Here is an 18331-nt window from a genome sequence, read left to right on the forward strand (position 1 = left end):
ATGTTGGTCAAGTGTTTTTAACATGACCGCCACATGATCCCATCCCCTATGTGCCGCTTAGTATGAAAACTCCACATTATCAACCAGAACTATTGGCTTTTAAATCCCGCTGTCTGCCCGCTCCATGGAGAATGTGGAGAAAGCCCAAGGAACCGCATAGAAAACATGGATACAGGGGGCTTAGAACCAATGGCCAGTTTTCCATAGAGATAAAAAATGTTCAGCATATAATGGTCGTCCTGGAACCAATTAGTATTGTACCACTGTGTGTGTGTTTTTATATATATATATATATATATATATATATATATATATATATATATATACACATACATATATATATAGGGAGATTTATCAAACATGGTGTAAAGTGAAACTGGCTCAGTTGCCCCTAGCAACCAATCAGATTCCACCTTTCATTCCTCACAGACTCTTATAAAAGGTGGAATCTGATTGGTTGCTAGGGGCAACTGAGCCAGTTTCACTTTACACCATGTTTGACAAATCTCCCCCATAGTATGTAGCTGGCCCATTACCTACCACATATCCACCATCATATTTTGCAATGTATGGACAGTATAATCACTGTGCACTTTTTATGTGAGGACTAAATCTAGGTTATTACCTATTAAAGGGGTATTCCGCTCAGGTAACATACATGCTGAATCATTCTTCCTCCTGGAGACTAACAATTCCCTCCATACTTGTTATTGTTGTTGTTCAGTCTCCTCCCCCCAGTTTTGAGCTGCTGCTTACTGCTGAAGACACAATAATCTGTGTGGGAGCTTTTCTCTCTATCTTCCCTACTCTCCCTCCTCCTTTCTGAGGCAGCTGATGTAAACAGCTCCCTGGCAGGCTGTATCTGCACTCTGAAATGCAGGGAGAATTAATCACAGTGAGGTCAGCAGCAGCTTGACTTCAGATTAAAGCGACTCCGTACCCACAATCTGACCCCCCCCCCAAACCGCTTGTACCTTCGGATAGCTGCTTTTAATCAAAGATCTGTCCTGGGGTCCGTTTGGCAGGTGATGCAGTTATCGTCATAAAAAAACAACTTTTAAACTTGCAGCCCCGTACCCTACAGGCGTGGCTTAGAATTTTTGTGCCCTAACCTTGCACTACCCCTCCGTCCCTCCTCCCCATCCTCTTTATCATTAGGAATGCCACTGGAACTTTTTCTGCATGCTGAACATTGCACAGGTGCTTAACGATCCAGCCCATGTGCCGTGCTGACACAGGTGGGGAATAGGAGACAATCTGCCTGGAGCATTCCTAATGATGAAGAGGGCAGGAGGAGGGACAGAGAGGGTGTGCTGGCCTAATGCATACATATTCTAGGCCACACCCATAGGGCACGGGGCTGCAAGTTTAAAAGTTGTTTTTAAGAACAATAACTGCATCACCTGCCAAACGGACCCCAGGACAGATCTTGTATTAAAAGCAGCTATCCGAAGGTACAAGTAGTTTGGGGGGTCAGATTGTGGGTACAGAGTCACTTTAAGCCTCCTAGCATCACAGAGTGCAAAATCAGCCGGACAGAGACACTATTTACATCAGCTGTCTCAGAAGGGGGGGGGGAGGAGGGGGAGCCAGAGAGAAAAGCTCACACACAGATTTTTGTGTCTTCAGCAGAAAGCAGCAGCTCAGAACTGGGGGAAGGACACTGAATAGATAATAACAAGTATGGAATTGTTAATCTCCAGGATTCAACATGGACCATAACCTGTTTCATCCTACCAATGCAGTGTATGTGACTCTGATCTGTTAAATGCACTACAAGGGCCACTGTATGGCAATATATGTACCGTCCATTTATAATTTATCTGGGTGCTGTACATTTTTATCTGAGTACCTTGCATATTTTTTGTCTGGGAACCTTATGAGTTATGACACTATTAAGCCACTATATTTACTATTGTATGGGCAGTCTGACACAGTGTTCTCTGCTGCCACCTCTGTCCATGTCAGGAACTGTCCAGAGCAGCAGCAAATACCCATAGAAAACCTGACAGTTCCTGACATGGACAGAGGTGGCAGCAGAGAGAACTGTGTCAGACTGGAAATGAATACACCACTTCCTGCAGGACATACAGCAGCTAATAAGTACTGGAAGACTTGAGATTTTAATTTTTTTTCTAAATTTCTGATATCAGTTGATTTGAAAGAACTTTTTTCCCACTGGGTACCCCTTTAACTATCAATTTAATCTAATAACATTCCTGAAACCAGATTTTGCCAGTTTATTGACTACAATTTGACAGAGAAATTCCTGAGTATTATTTCAATAAATTCCAATGGAAAGGAAAGGCCAAATTTGATACCCCGCACAAAGAGAATGACAGAATGTCGTCCTGGTCATGGACGGTATATAGAAAGCATAACATTCTGAGACTTCATGTAACATGACGGCCGCGTAGGAGTGGACAGTTCGGTCGGGGACATCCCCCACGTGGTTCCAAAAAGGTTTACTTCTCACTATTGGTCAGATATCAGATATTTGGGGATTCACAGCAGATTTCAGCAACTCAGTTCCAGCTTTGATATATCCATTCAGAGAAGAACCTGAAAAAAATATATAATAAACAAGTTAATCAATGCAGATTCCATGATCTCAGTTCACAAAAAAGAATTCTGGTGCCAGAGATTTGTAATTTACTTCTATTTAAAAAAAAAACTCAAGTCTTCTAGTACTTATTAGCTGCTGTATGTCCTGCAGGAAGTGGTGTATTCTTACCAGCCTGGAGAGCAGGAGAGGTTTTGTATGGGGATTTGCCACTGCTGTGGACAGTTCCTGACATGGACAGAGGGGGCAGCAGAGAGCAATGTGTCAGACTGGGAAAAATAAACCACTTCCTGTAGGAAGTGCTTTTGCTTTTTTTTTTTTTTTTTACCCCATATATCTTTTTGTTGTTTTCCCTCTTTATATTGCTGTTGGCAGTATTAAAGACATAAAACTGATTATTTAAAGATAGATTCCCCTTAAAGGGATTGTCCACCTTGACCAATGCTTTGGTTTGTGATAAAATAAATGAAAAAAGAGGTATACTCAACCTAAGTTTTTGTCTTATCCAGCGCCGCTATTCTAGTCTTATACGCTCACAGTGATGATATGCCCGTGCACCCTCTTCAATGTTGTAGCCACTTATAGGTCAGACCACCAAGGACAGTGATTGGTTGTAGTAGGGATGTGGGTATAAGGGCACTTTATCACTGCAGCCATATAAATAAACCCATGAAGACCTGAGTGGTGGTATTGGACCTAGCGAAGAGTAAGCATCCATTGTATTGGGGAAAATAATATTTCTAGTTGTGATCAACTTGAACCTATTTATATTTTCTTCATTCCACGATGAACAGCTGGTCTGACCTGGCATTGGATGTCTCATAGTTTGGATAGCTTATAGTTTGAATGGCTAGGATGGTTCATAGTTTAGAGTACCCACCGTTTAGATGGCCCATAGTTTAGATGGCTCATATTTCCTATGGTTGATAGTTTGGATGGCCCATCGTTTAGATGGGTCATATTCTGGATGGTCTATAGTCCGGATGGCCTATAGTCTGGATGGCCCCTAGTTTGGTTGGCCCATAGTTTAGATGGCTCATATTTCGTATGGTTGATAGTTTGGATGGCCCATCGTTTAGATGGGTCATATTCTGGATGGCCTATAGTCCGGATGGCCTATAGTCTGGATGGCCCCTAGTTTGGTTGGCCCCTAGTTTGGATGGCTAATAGTTTGGATGGCTTATAGTTTGGATGGCCCATAGTTTGGATGGCCCATTGTTTAGATGGCTTATATTCTGGATGGCCTGTAGTCTGGATGGCCCATAGTTTGCATGGATCATAGTTTGGATGGCTAATAGTTTGGATGGCTTATAGTTTGGATGGCCCATAGTTTGGATTGTTTAGAGTCTAGAGGCTCATAGTTTCTATGGCTCATAGTTTAAATGGCTCATAGTTTAAATGGCTCATAATCTAAAGGCTGATAGTTTGTATGGTTCAGAGTTTGGATGGCCCGAAGTTTGGATGGGTCATTTTCTGGATGGCCCGTAGTTTGGATGGGTCATAATTTAGAGGCTGATAGTTTGTATGGTTCATAATTTTGATGGCCTATAGTTTAGATGGATCATATTCTGCATGGCCTATAGTTTGGATGGCTTATAGTTTGGATGACCAAAATTCTGGATGGCCCATAGTTTGGATGGTTCATAGTCTAGATGGCTTATAGTTTGGATGGCCCATAGTGTAGATGGTTCATAGTCTAGATGGCTTATAGTTTGGATGGCCCATAGTTTGGATGGTTCATAGTCTAGATGGCTTATAGTTTGGATGGCCCATAGTGTAGATGGTTCATAGTCTAGATGGCATATAATTTGCATGGCCCATAGTGGCCTTGGCCTATAGTTTGAATGGATCATAGTTTAGGTGGCTTATAGTAATCTAGTAATATAAACTCTTGCACCCACTTTATGCAGTAAATGTTGGACGCTTACATTTTGGCAACATTGAAGAACACGTAATTTTTTAAAGTGTCATCATTATCAGTCAATAATTCCTTATGTACTATCATAATAAAGTAAACACATGGATGTCCCTGCATTGTAAATAACACATGGATCTCAGCAACTGCTTATACTTAAAACACAGCCAATGAATGAACCAAAGCCCTTATGTGTTCACAGGTCCATTTATTACCTTATTCTTGACTCTCGGCCTCCTCCTGTGGCTCACTGGATGGGGCATCACTAACAGGTTCTAGGACAATAAGAAACCATCATTAATCCAGACATACCAACCCGAATGATAATCCGTACAGTGTCCTAGGCAATTAAGGTTTCCTACCTTCACTTGGCTCTTCCTCACTTGGCTCTTCCTCACTTTGCTCCTCCTCACTTGGCTCCTTCTCATTTGGCTCCTCGGAGGACTCTGCAGTAGCATCTGTGTATAATTTAGGAAATCTTGAATCAATGAGTACTACTCATGAGTTTCTCAAATCATGTAGAAAGACATTGAAGTCCACAACTCATTATTGCAGCAACTCGAGTAAGACTTACCCTGTGATTGTTCTTCATTCTCTGCTAATGGAGTCTCAGATGTCTGCTCTTCAGTGGATGATCCTTCAGCGTCCCCCTTTGTCGGTGGAGCCTCACATGCTATAGCAATAGCCTCAACGCCTTCAGATGGAGCTTCGGTATCTACGGATGGAGTCTCAGCATCTTCGGAGGGAGACTCCGCATCTTCGGATGAAGCTTCAGCATCTTCGGATGGAGCCTCGACTTCTTCGGATGGAGCCTCAGTATCTTCAGATGGTGCTTCAGTGTCTGCGGATGGTGCGTCGGCTTCTGCAGATGGAGCTTCAGCATCTGTGGAGGGTTCCTCAGCTTCTGTGGATGGTGCCTCAGCGTCTGGAGCTTCAGCTTCTGTGGATGGAGCCTCAGCGTCTGGAGCTTCAGCTTCTGTAGATGGAGATTCGGAGTCTGTGGCTGGTTCTTCAGTGTCTACCGGTGGAGCATCATTCTCTGTGGATGGAGCCTCAGCATCAGGTGCGGGAGATTCATTTTCCGTCGATGAGGGGTTTTCTTCTGTAGGGGCTTCTGTGCTGTCTGGTAAATCCTTCTCATTGGATGAAGTTTCAGTATCTTCTGGCACAGTCTCACTCTCAGGAGCTGGTGATTCCTCACTAGACATGTCTGCTGAAGCCTCAGACGCTGAGATATTGCAAACTTCAAAAAAAGAATAAAGAAAAAGTTACCCCGTAGGCACTAAACTATCAAAAAGTTACATGACCAACTTTGAGATCTTCTCTGAGACTTCCTCGGAGTCTAAATCTCCAGCTGGGAGAAAGATTCTTGAGATACATGTAACTTCATACCCTCCTGTCATTATTCAGAGCCTCCAGCAGTAAGAGTGTACGCGCTACATTATCGAGAGCAAATCTAGGTCAGTGCCGCAGGGGGTGAAGATTGACCTCTCTGGCCAAGTGAAGACAATTCTTTCTCAGAGCATTTAATAGATGGAAACTAGATGGAAAGGAGGTTTGTGAAGGTCTCCTGACCTCGTGATTCTCAGAACTCCTGATCTGTCACATATTTGTAGACATTTGACCACTTAGACTTGACGTATGGAAAAATCACAATGCAATACCATAAGTTTGCCATGTTACGAAATATATCCTAGAACTCCTAGTTTAACCCCTTTGTGTTATCCGACCTATTTGTGGGAGCTTTGGAGCAGGCTCTGAAGCTAAGGCTGCTCCGTATAAGGTGGGTGTTCACAGTTTAATAAAGCTAAAACCTGCCAGCAGCACCTGGGATCGGAGATAATTCTGATCCCAGATGTTTAACCCTCTAGAGGCTGCACTAAATAGTTAATTAAAAAAAAAAAGATAAAGGACTAAATAAGGTTTAAGAGGGGAGTGTTTTTAATAATAATAATAATAATAATAATAAGAAGAAGAAGATCAACAAAAGAGAAACGAGGAACATTCTGAGGTTAATGAGGGAAAGATCAGAAATAACATGACAAAATATTACTTTACTGAGAGAGTAGTAGATGCTTGGAACAAACTTCCAGCAGATGTGGTAGGTAAATCTACACTACAGTAAGTGAATGTATTCCTGTCTGGTATATACATATATCTATCCTAACATAATAAGGGAAATAATATAAGGGACTAGATGGGCCGCACAATCTTGTATTTCTCTTTGGTCTTCAAAATGGACCAAGTGGTGGGATACTAAAGACTCCTAGAAATAGTAAAAAAAAAAAATAATAATAATAAAAAATATATATATAGCCAAATTTAACCCCTTTTTTAAAATTTCAAATAAAAAAAAAAACATATTACAAAAAAAGAATGTACCTACAGTGATTTTTATCACCACGTGTGGAAAAACTGGCCCCCATCTACTTCAGAATGTTATAGCTCACCCCACAAGAGACGAGCCCAATGACAGCTTTACTAACAAACAAACAAACAAAACTGATATAGGGCTGCAAGTAGTAAAACACAACAAAAACTATATACATTTGTTATGGCTTTTATCGGACAGTCCGGCAGGGCCATAAAAGCAAACGGTATACAGAATTACAAAATAACATTTTTTTTTTTCAGATTTCGACACCAAGTTTATGGGGGGGGGGTGGGGGGGCAGAATACATTATAAGGTTCAGAATACATTATAAGGGAATATGAAGGGTGCCATTAAGAATTGGAACATAACAAGCCCTCTATGGTTCCATTGCTGTAGCATTTGTTACATTGTGGTATCAAAAGCTTATCTGTGGCATTATGTCAGATAAATTCAACTCTGCTACGATGATAATTTAGTTTGAGTAAGGTATGTGGGATGGGTCGCCTACCGATGCCCACTTGGTAGGTGTCCCACCTCTTGGCCTGTCATGATGCTTTCTAGTGTCACAACTCAATATGTGTGAGAAGGTTAAAAAGTTTAAAGGAGAGATGTACAAATTCCCTATGAAGCTCCCCAGCTCCAGTTCTGATCCTCTGCACTTACCTTGTGTTGCTCAGGATCTTCTGTACTAGGAGGGGATGATGCCTGCTCAGTCTTTAAGGTCGGATGCTGGAAGGGGGGAGTGTACAATTGCATCAAAGAGCTGGGTGTGTCCGGCCGCTGCATCGACTCTACTGCCTTAGGCAACAAATAGTTAATGTAGACCCTTTCCTATAAGAATCCAAACTTTTAGGTATGGAAGTGACTGACCCAATGAATGGAAGCCTGGTACTACATTCTCCATCATGAGATGGTGTATCTAAGCTTGTCATGTATGCAGTGCCGGACTGGACCACCAGAGGACCGGAGAATCATCCGGTGGGCCCCCAGCTTTAGAACCTGCACAAACACTGACTGACAGGTTGTTTCCCACTGGTTCTTCATTGGTGGGCCCCCAGGATCATTTCCTCTGGTGGGCCCCAGATACCCCAGTCCGATACTGCATGTATGATATCTATTAAGATAGTGTATCCGAGGATGTCTTTTTTTTTTTTTTTTTTTTTTTTTTTAATTATAATAGGAGTGCAATACAATATCTGACAATAGGAAGGTGACATCCACACAGTAGTACTAAGTGGTCAGTGTATCCAAGCTAAAAGCTGCGGAACTGGAATATCTTAGCCTATTACCAATGTAACCGTCTACTGAGAAAGTGTATCTTAGGTTAGATCTACGTGACGATTTTGGTAATAATTGGGGTCACATGGCCAAAGACTGCTGTGTTCCACCTAAGCAAAGTAAATAGGGTCAGGTCAATGAAAATCAAGTAAATGGGGTCAGGGGTCACAACCTGTCAGATGGTAAAAATTCATTTGTGATTGTCATGTTGCGGTCACGGCCACTTTTGGGTCGCAATGTGACCCTATTACCTTTGCTTAGCTGCAATGCAGCATGATCCACGTGGAGTGACCTACTGTAGCAAGACCCCTGTGATGGCCCAAATTGCTGTGTAGCCCCAGTCTAAGGGCCCTATTACACCAACAGATTATCTGACAGATTTTTTCAAGCCAAAGCCAGGAATGGATTTGAAAAGAGGAGAAATCTCAGTCTTTCCTTATTACCTGTTCTCTGTTTATAGTATGTTCCCAGCTTTGGCTCAAAAAAAAAATCTGTCAGATAATCTGTTGGTGTAATAGGGCCCTAAGTCTATCAAGTGTGATACTGTTTTCACACCTGTTTTCCGGTGGGTACAGAGGTGGACACTTCTTTAACGTAGAATCTTTTTGGATTTTGGATTCTACTGCTTGGGGCCAAATCTGAGGCCGAATCCACATTTCATCTTTTTCCATATAGTAAAATTGTATACTACAAAACCTTTTGATGTATCTAAGCCTGTCATCTGTGATCTTTTATTTTGATTTAGTGTATCTAAGCGTTAAAGGGAACCTAATGCTACCTAATCTATCGGCATCAGGTTATAGAGCAGGAAGAGCTGAGCAGATTGATATATATCTTTATGGGAAAAAAAACTCAGTATAACTTGTAAAATGTTGAGTGAAATCCCTGTCGATTCTGTGTTTAGGAGTCCGATGGGCGGTGTCACTCAATGGACATGGAAACATCAGAGATTTCAATCAATAAATGATTTTTTCCCCCGTAATGATATATATCAATCTGCTCAGCTTCTCCTGCCCTATAACATGACGGTGATAGCTTAGATAGTATTTTTATGGTGATAAGGTTCCCTTTAAGCAGATTACAGTTCCCTATACAGTTGGACATTGTCGTGTTTAGCAGACCTGTCAAACTGTTTGGTTATGTTCTCCAAACCCGAACGTCCACCATTTAAGCCATTCAGCTGAATGTTCGGGTTCAGAGAACGTTGCCGGACCTGAACAGTATGACACGTCTGCTTAACACTAAGTGTATGGCAACAGGTACCAACCCTGTGGAGGCCGAAAGGCCACTTTGTTGTCACCTTTGTGATAAATGGGACCTTATGAATACGCTCAACATATTCCCCTGGAGCGTAGCTTACTATATGTAATACTGCGAGTGAGCTTACATATCTAGGCTTATCATATTATGTGATACCGTACGCTGAGCTGCTTTATCCAAATGTATCGGTATATCTATTATATGTGATACAGCCTCAGAGAACCACACAGCTCTGCATTTCCCATCATGAAATACTTTGCAATGTAATTTTTCTATAAGGCTCCCAGCAGAGATCCCTCCCGCGTATCGCATTCATAAGGCTCAGCGGCCCCTCCCCCAACATATTTGCAGCATTTATATGTTACATTAGCATTAGAGATCTCTTTGGTTACTATGTATCTGTAGAGATCTGTCAGCTCTGCTATCCCGGGGCACAACCTGCAGTATTACTATGCATTATAGGTTTAGACATGTCCTTCATCTATCGCATTTTCCTGCCGATGTAGCCAGCTCAGCAGATACATGACATCTTAGGGTCATATGTTCTATCAGTAACAAGGGATACTTGTTCTCCTTTCCCAAGAATTCTACACAATAATCACAATAATAATCACAATCTATGCAGTATAGATATACGGCATAGATCCATGAGATCAGTGTTCTGTCGCTCTTGGCTGCTGCACTTGAGAGCAATAGAATGCCGAGTCGGGATCAGCTCCATTACGGCGCAGACCTTGGCCAGGACAGGTAGCAGGGACTGCTCCTCCATGATCGCGTCCCAGGGTGGCAGTCTGACCGTTAGACCACCAGGGATGGGAGAAAAAAGGTATTAAGATGTAGCTGTAAACTTTGGCAGCTGCATCTAAATACCTAATTAGTGGGAATGGCGATCGGACCATGCCCGCTAAAAGCTGCGGTCCCGGGCTGCATATAGCACCCAGGATCTCGGTGGTTCAGAGCGGGGTCGCCGCGTGGCCCCTCGCTGAACTCCCCTAGCGACGCCAGGATGTGCATTTGCGTCCTGGGTAGTCTAGGGGTTAAAGTGTCACTGTCATCATAGAAAACTTTTGACATGTCATGGAGACATGTCAAAAGTTTTGATCGGTTCAGGTCTGAGTGTTCAGACCCATACCGATCGAGAGAACGAGCCAGGAGACTGCACTAAGCTCAGTCCTCTCCTGGCTCTGTGTCACGTGATCAGTCGTGCTCGTAATGTAATTCTGTGGAGCCCGACTGATTATGCTGACACATAGTGGGGAGTGGACGTGCCACAGTGCGGTCTTCTCCCACTCGTTCTGACAATCGGTGCGGGTCTAAACATTTAGATCTGGACTAATCCTGCAGTGGAGTTCTTTCACCGCTCGGCATGTATCAATCATTATCATGCTGTGAGCGGGGAAACTGTTTCAATCTCCGCGGCACTGTAATAAAGCAGTCACTACTGTTCTAGGAACATTCAAACACTTTCCCCGCTCCCAGCATGATATTGATACATCATGCCAGGTGGGGAAAGACTCCACGTCCATGCTGTCCGTTTTTCACAATACGTCTGAATATGCCCTCACCCTTCAGGCTGCTGGGGCTGCGGGGACATGTCAGTGATGTATACTTGCCTGTCCCGTTTCCTCGCTGGTGCCAGATCCCAGGCTGCCCACTCTGCACCGCTTCTTGTGTTTTCAGAACATCCCATGATGTTGCACTCCCATAGGAAACAGCCACCTACTTTAGAATTTTTGCTGAGAGGCCATTTCCGGAGGGAGTGCAATGTCATCATTTGTTATGAAAACACAGGAAGCGGTTCAGAGTGGGCGGCCCGGGATCTGGCAGTGTTGGGGAAGCGGGACAGGTAAGTATACATTACTGACATGTCCTCCACAGCCCCGGCAGCCTGGCCAAGTAGTCATTTTTCCGAGACAACTTCTTTAACACCAGGCATGACCAATCAGTAGTGTGGCCCTAATACTGTCACCACTGATTGGACAGTTGAGGCTATGTTCACACTACGTAAAACAACGGCCGTAGTCCTCGGCGCAAAAATACGGCCATTGTTTTGAGGTTCCCTATTATGAATGCAATGCAATGTAACTACGGACGTTGAATGCACACTATGTATCAGATACCGGCCGTTGTATATACGTCCCCATGAAAAATGAACATGTCAATTATTTCCGGCCGGTAAAACTGCAAAAAAGGCCGTGGATTTCAATGCGGCCGCGAGCGTAAAACTTTTTGAGTTTATTTGCTCAATAGAAATTAGGGATATCTCTTGTGGTTCAAAAGGTATCAACGCAGAAAGTTGCAACAACAACTTCCTGTGATGCACAGCTATTTTACGTGTTCAATGTGCTTTCACTGGTGCTGCACGCAGAGCTGAAGGCGACATTGATGCAAATTTCTGGGTTGTTAACTGTTGCAAAATCTGAGGCCATTGAAAAAAAATATTGCGGCTTTCAAGATGGCAGCCATGTTCCAGACATAGGCTAAAAAATAAAACCCCTCACCCATTACTTGCTGGGGTAATCGGATAGCTGATTTTCCTTTTAGTTTATGAAATAGAAAGGTGTCCTGGGACTTTTACACCCGTGGGGGTGCCACACACCCGTGACCATGACAGGCTGTGGCAGCACAAGTCCCAACCAGCCGACGGGTATCCTACTCCACCGAGGGCTGTCAATATTGCAGATGCAATTGCAACATTCAGGAACGCTGTTTGCTGTTCCCATATGCTGTACACGCTGTGAAAGCTCTCAGGGGGAAATTTATCAGGCCTTGTGCAGAGGAGCAGTTGCCCATAGCAACCAATCAAATTCCAGTTTAAGGCTATGTTCACACTACGTAAAACTACGGCCGTAGTTCTCGCCGCAAAACATGTCAGTTTTCTGCGGCCGGAATTCACTGAATTCCGGCCGCAGAAAGACCTGTCAGTTCACACAGTGAAGCAAGCGGCTCCGGCCGCTTGCTTCACTGTGGGCTATAGGAAGCTCTTAAGCGGGCGCGCGCTGATGCTCCCGCATCAGAGCTCCGCGGCCGGAAAGATCACTTAAGTACCGGCTGGGATGATCCGGGCTGAGACCGGGGTCACGGAACGGCCGGGTGTTCACGTTGTCCTAAAACTGGAACTGGGTTGCTACTCATAAGGTTTGTAATTCTTCCCCTCAGCGCTTATGGTAAACATAATCATATCCTCTGTTACTAGAACATCGTGGTGTTGTGAGGTGAACTCTATGCAGTTCACACTGCGGAATCTGCGCTGATAAGCTCCGGTGGATTCCGTGCGCACTCCTGCTTAAAGATCTGCCCATCCCATAGGCTTCATTCTATTCCGGCAGTCAATTCTTTGGACGGATGGCAGAATCCGCCGGACCATAGAATGAAGCCTACGGGATGGCCAGATGTTCAAGTGGAAGCACGCACAGAATCCGCCAGAGCTTATTCAGGCGGATTCCGTAGTGTGAACAATTTTTGAAAAATGGGGAGAGGTCTCAGTGAAAGACGACTTGGCTTTAGATTTAACTATATGCCAAAATTTAGCAAAATTCAAGTGCAAAATTATGTTGCAGTTTAAGCCAATTAATAGGCCTAAGGCCCCGTTCCCACTGAGGAAAGGTAGCGGAATTTCGCGACGGAATTGTCCGCCGCGGAATGCCGTTAGCCCGCTAACATGTTCATTCTTCAGCGCGGACAGGGCAGGAGCGCGCGCCTCCCATAGACTCCCATTATGAGCAGGAGGCTAACGGCATTCCGCGGCGGACAATTCCGTCGCGAAATTCCGCTACCTTTCCTCAGTGGGAACGGGGCCTTAGGCCTATTAATTGGCTTAAACTGCAACATAATTTTGCACTTGAATTTTGCTAAATTTTGGCATATAGTTAAATCTAAAGCCAAGTCGTCTTTCACTGAGACCTCTCCCCATTTTTCAAAAATTGTTCACACTACGGAATCCGCCTGAATAAGCTCTGGCGGATTCTGTGCGTGCTTCCACTTGAACATCTGGCCATCCCGTAGGCTTCATTCTATGGTCCGGCGGATTCTGCCATCCTTCCAAAAAATTGACTGCCGGAATAGAATGAAGCCTATGGGATGGGCAGATCTTTAAGCAGGAGTGCGCACGGAATCCACCGGAGCTTATCAGCGCAGATTCCGTAGTGTGAACACACCCTAAGGCTGGGTTCAAACTACGTTTTTGCAGTCCGTTTAATGTATCAGTTTCAGGTTATGTTCCCATTTGGTGAACCATCCGGAGCGGCCGGTCTCAGAAAAGATCATCCCGGCCGGTACTGCAGTACCGGACGGATGATCTTTAGCGCCGCTGAGTTCTGATGCGTCCGTGTGCGCCCACATCAAAACTCCCCACTGCACACAATAGAGCATGCGGCCGGAGCCACACGCTCCATTGTGTGAGCTGACAGGGTTTTCTGCGGCCGCTATTCAGTGAATAGCGGCCACAGAAAACTGACATGTCAGTTTCTCGCGGCGCCGCTAGGGATCCCGACCGGAGCTATCTCCGATCTGAATAGCAACGCAACATATTGAATATTGACATAAGACAAACCGCTCTCACTTCTGGTGTCAAACAAAAGTAAAACACATTTAAAATCGATAGCTTTCTCTTGGGCTTAGTTTTCTAGTTGTTTTTTTTTTATAGTTCTAGGAATGTTTCCTAGAAATGGTTCTATAAGTGAATTGCAGAAAAAAAAAAAAAACTTGTATGAACTTTAGTGTATGAAAATGTGGTCATGTGTTTGGGGCATTGACTTTCTGGGGAACTTGTAAGTACAACAATCAGTTACAATAAGACTCGGCTGGAGGCTGAAGCTGTCACAGATTGCTGCGCAGCACATTCCTATGAATGGTTCCACGCCCTAACTTCAAAGGGAACTTGTATACAGAAATGCTCCGCTATAAGCATAAACACTTAGAGGAAAAAATATTATAGATTTACATTATGATATTCCGATAGGCCCTGGAATTGAGTGACCACCATCTTCTCTTCTGACTTTAGTTAAAAGGGTTAGGCTTAGAGATGAGCGAACCTGGAGCATGCTCGAGTCGATCCAAACCCGAACGTTCGGCATTTGATTAGCGGTGGCTGCTGAACTTGGATAAAGCCCTAAGGCTATGTGGAAAACATGGATATAGTCATTGGCTGTATCCATGTTTTCCAGACAAACTTAGAGCTTTATCCAAGTTCAGCAGCCACCGCTAATCAACGGGAACGGGAAGAAGGTGAGAGACATATCATCCTCCTCTGCACAATAGGGGGCTTCTAAAAGGGTTTCCTTTAAAAAGCTACTTAAAAGATTATGAGGAATACGTGATATTTTGTGTCTGACTGACTGTATTGTGTATGGTATACTGTATATCAGTGTTATTTACCATTATGATGCACATTTGCGCCTCTCCTCATGGATTACCATTTCCATATCTGAGCGTAATGTATTCCCCGCCTTTTTTTTTAGTAAATCGGGCCAGAAGTTAGTCTTTTGTCATTAACAAATTTATCAGGGAAACAAATATCCCTCTAGCCATGACCCTTTATCGGAAGTCAAAGCTCTGAGCATGAACATGCCAAAAAGTGTCACCGAGTAGTGTAAAATAATAGTAAATGACAGGTATTTCCTGGAGACAAAAATGTGGCATATGCAGAATTTACAAATTCAAATATGTAAAAAAAAAGGGTCAGTGAAGCCTCAGATACCAGTTTCAAAACACAGAAATAGCCAGATATCCCTCCCGGGAAGGAAACCGGTTGCTAAGAGGTGCCTCCCAGTGGGGGACTTCATATCAGGGTGGTTTGGTGAGCTCCCCATTGGGAGGCACCCCATAGCAACTGGTTTCCTTCCCGGGTACATTCTCTTTAAGTATTGCTCATGTATAGAATGGCATGGGCACAGGGAAGCCAGTGCCACTGTCCTTTTTTTGAACTGCTTCACCCCTGGCCCGGTACCCGTTAATAAAACAGTGCCAAACAGGAGAACCGGGCCGGGGGTGAAGCACTGTAGGGAGTGGGAGGAAATCCCCTTCCCTCTATGTACATGTCATTTACAGTACAACACTTTCATCTTCATTCAAATGTAAATTTTATAGTAGACATTATATCAGTGAATGTCTGTCTGTCTCTTCTCTCTAGGTGTCCCAACGTCTCAACCGTTTGACTTCAAATTGGCCACTATACATTGGTATATTGTACAGGCCATAGAAACATTGGGTGCCTGTGAAGGTGTACATGTACATGAACTCGCTTACCATTGTTCTCTGTTATCAGCCAATATCACAACCTGTCCTTATTAGGTATTAAGATACCCAGGAGTATAGCTAAAGGTTCGTAGGCCATTGTGCTAAACTACAGCTGGTCCTCCCCCAATCGGATGCACCTCTGTTTACTTTCCTGCAGACATGATGGGCTTGCATACTCTGTAGTCAATCACTGGCCTCAGCAGTGGATGGGACACCCATGAAGCTAGTGACTGGACAGGTAATATCTGCAGGCTAAACAAAGGTGTCATGAAAGACCAGGGCAGCATCACTGGACATATTGGAGATAAAATAGGTCAGGATAGCATACTGAAGATACTAATTTTGCGACTATGCCCCCCTCACGTCACTTCATTGTGCCACAATACCCCCTTAAGTAAGTTAGTTATGCCACTCCCCCCCCCCCCCCCTACTGGGCCACTGTGTCCCAATAAAGGGTGCCAATGTCCTCTAATGGACTGCACAACCATACCCCTATTAATATGACTGGCACCTAATGATGAGCCACCATGCCCAAATGAGATGTGTCACTGTCCTCTTATATACTGTATCACTGTACTTTAATGTACTGTACCAATGTCCTCTCTAATGTACTGTGCCACTGTCCCCTCTAATGTATTGTACCACTGTCCTCTCTAATGTACTGTGCCACTGTCCCCTCTAATGTATTGTACCACTGTCCTCTCTAATGTACTGTGCCACTGTCCCCTCTAATGTATTGTACCACTGCCCCCTCTAATGTTTTGTACCACTGCCCCCTCTAATGTACTGTACCACTGTCCCCTCTAATGTTCTGTACCACTGTCCCCTCTAATGTACTGTACTACTGTCCCCTCTAATGTACGTACCACTGTCCTCTCTAATGTATTGTACCACTGCCCCCTCTAATGTATTGTACCACTGCCCCCTCTAATGTACTGTACCACTGTCCTCTCTAATGTACTGTACCACTGTCCTCTCTAATGGGCTGTACCACTGACCCTCCTAATGTACTGTACCACTGTCCTCTCTAATGTACTGTGCCACTGTTCCCTCTAATGTACTGTACCACTGTCCTCTCTAATGTACTGTACCACTGTCCCCTCTAATGTTCTGTACCACTGTCCTCTCTAATGTACTGTACCACTGTCCTCTCTAATGTTCTGTACCACTGTCCTCTCTAATGTACTGTACCACTGTCCTCTCTAATGGGCTGTACCACTGACCCTCCTAATGTACTGTACCACTGTCCTCTGTAATGTACTGTGCCACTGTCCCCTCTAATGTACTGTACCACTGTCCCCTCTAATGTACTGTACCACTGTCCTCTCTAATGTACTGTACCACTGTCCCCTCTAATGTACTGTACCACTGCCCCTTCTAATGTACTGTACCACTGTACTCTCTAATGTACTGTGCTACTGTCCAGGGGCGGATTAACTTTACCCTAGGCCTCGGGCTGTTCACCAAGCCTGGGCCCCCCCCACCCCCACCCCACTGTAACTATGGCAGCACTAGCCTGGCATCCATAGTACGGGATAGATAATACCATAATGTCCTGATTTGTGCAAAATTGCCATAAAAAAACAGTGATTTTTTTGCAAATCATGGCGGAAGTGTAGCCAGGAGACAGTACACCACTGAAAGTATAAGTCTTTTTGGGTGGTCATGGGCCCCCCAGGAGCTCAGGGCCCCGGGCTGCCTCCCGAAACGCCCCTATTATAATCCACTACTGCTTCTGTCCCTTCTTAAGTACTGTACCACTGCCCCCTCTAATGTACTGTACCACTGTCCCCTTTAGTGTACTGCACCACTGTCCTTTCTAATGTACTGGACCACTGTCCTCTCTAATGTATTGTACCACTGCCCCATCTAATGTACTGTACCACTGTCCTCTAGTGTACTGTACCACTGTCCTCTCTAATGTACTGTACTACTGCCCCATCTAATGTACTGTACCACTGCCCCATCTAATGTACAATACCACTGTCCTTTCTAATGTACTGTACCACTGTCCCCTTTAGTGTACTGCACCACTGTCCTTTCTAATGTACTGGACCACTGTCCTCTCTAATGTATTGTACCACTGCCCCATCTAATGTACTGTACCACTGTCCTCTAGTGTACTGTACCACTGTCCTCTCTAATGTACTGTACTACTGCCCCATCTAATGTACTGTACCACTGCCCCATCTAATGTACAATACCACTGTCCTTTCTAATGTACTGTACCACTGTCCCCTTTAATGTACTGTACCACTGCCCCATCTAATGTTTTGTACCACTGCCCCATCTAATGTACTGTACCACTGCCCCATCTAATGTTTTGTACCACTCCCCCCTCTAATGTACTGTACCACTGTCCCCTCTAATGTACTGTACCACTGCCCCCTCTAATGTACTGTACCACTGTCCCCTCTAATGTATTGTACCACTGTCCTCTCTAATGTACTGTACCACTGCCCCATCTAATGTACTGCACCACTGTCCCCTCTAATGTACTGTACCACTGTCCCCTCTAATACACTGTACCACTGCCCCATCTAATGTACTGTACTGCACCACTGTCCCCTCTAATGTACTGTACTGTACCACTGTCCCATCTAATGTACTGCACCACTGTCCCCTCTAATGTACTGTACCACTGTCCCCTCTAATGTACTGTACCACTGTCCCCTCTAATGTATTGTACCACTGTCCTCACTAA

General features: G+C 44.3%; 1 long non-coding RNA gene across 1 annotated transcript; it reads right to left on the reverse strand.

Annotated features, from left to right (window-relative positions):
* Positions 1 to 2273: 2273 nt before the first annotated feature.
* Positions 2274 to 5235, reverse strand: LOC138787525 (uncharacterized). The gene is made up of 4 exons (XR_011362392.1): positions 5053 to 5235; positions 4841 to 4936; positions 4694 to 4753; positions 2274 to 2562 (listed from the first exon to the last, which is right to left on the reverse strand). It is a non-coding gene; the product is annotated as an uncharacterized lncRNA (long non-coding RNA).
* Positions 5236 to 18331: the final 13096 nt, after the last annotated feature.

The sequence above is a fragment of the Dendropsophus ebraccatus genome, chromosome 3 (genome assembly GCF_027789765.1).
Source record: "Dendropsophus ebraccatus isolate aDenEbr1 chromosome 3, aDenEbr1.pat, whole genome shotgun sequence".
NCBI lineage: Eukaryota > Metazoa > Chordata > Amphibia > Anura > Hylidae > Dendropsophus > Dendropsophus ebraccatus.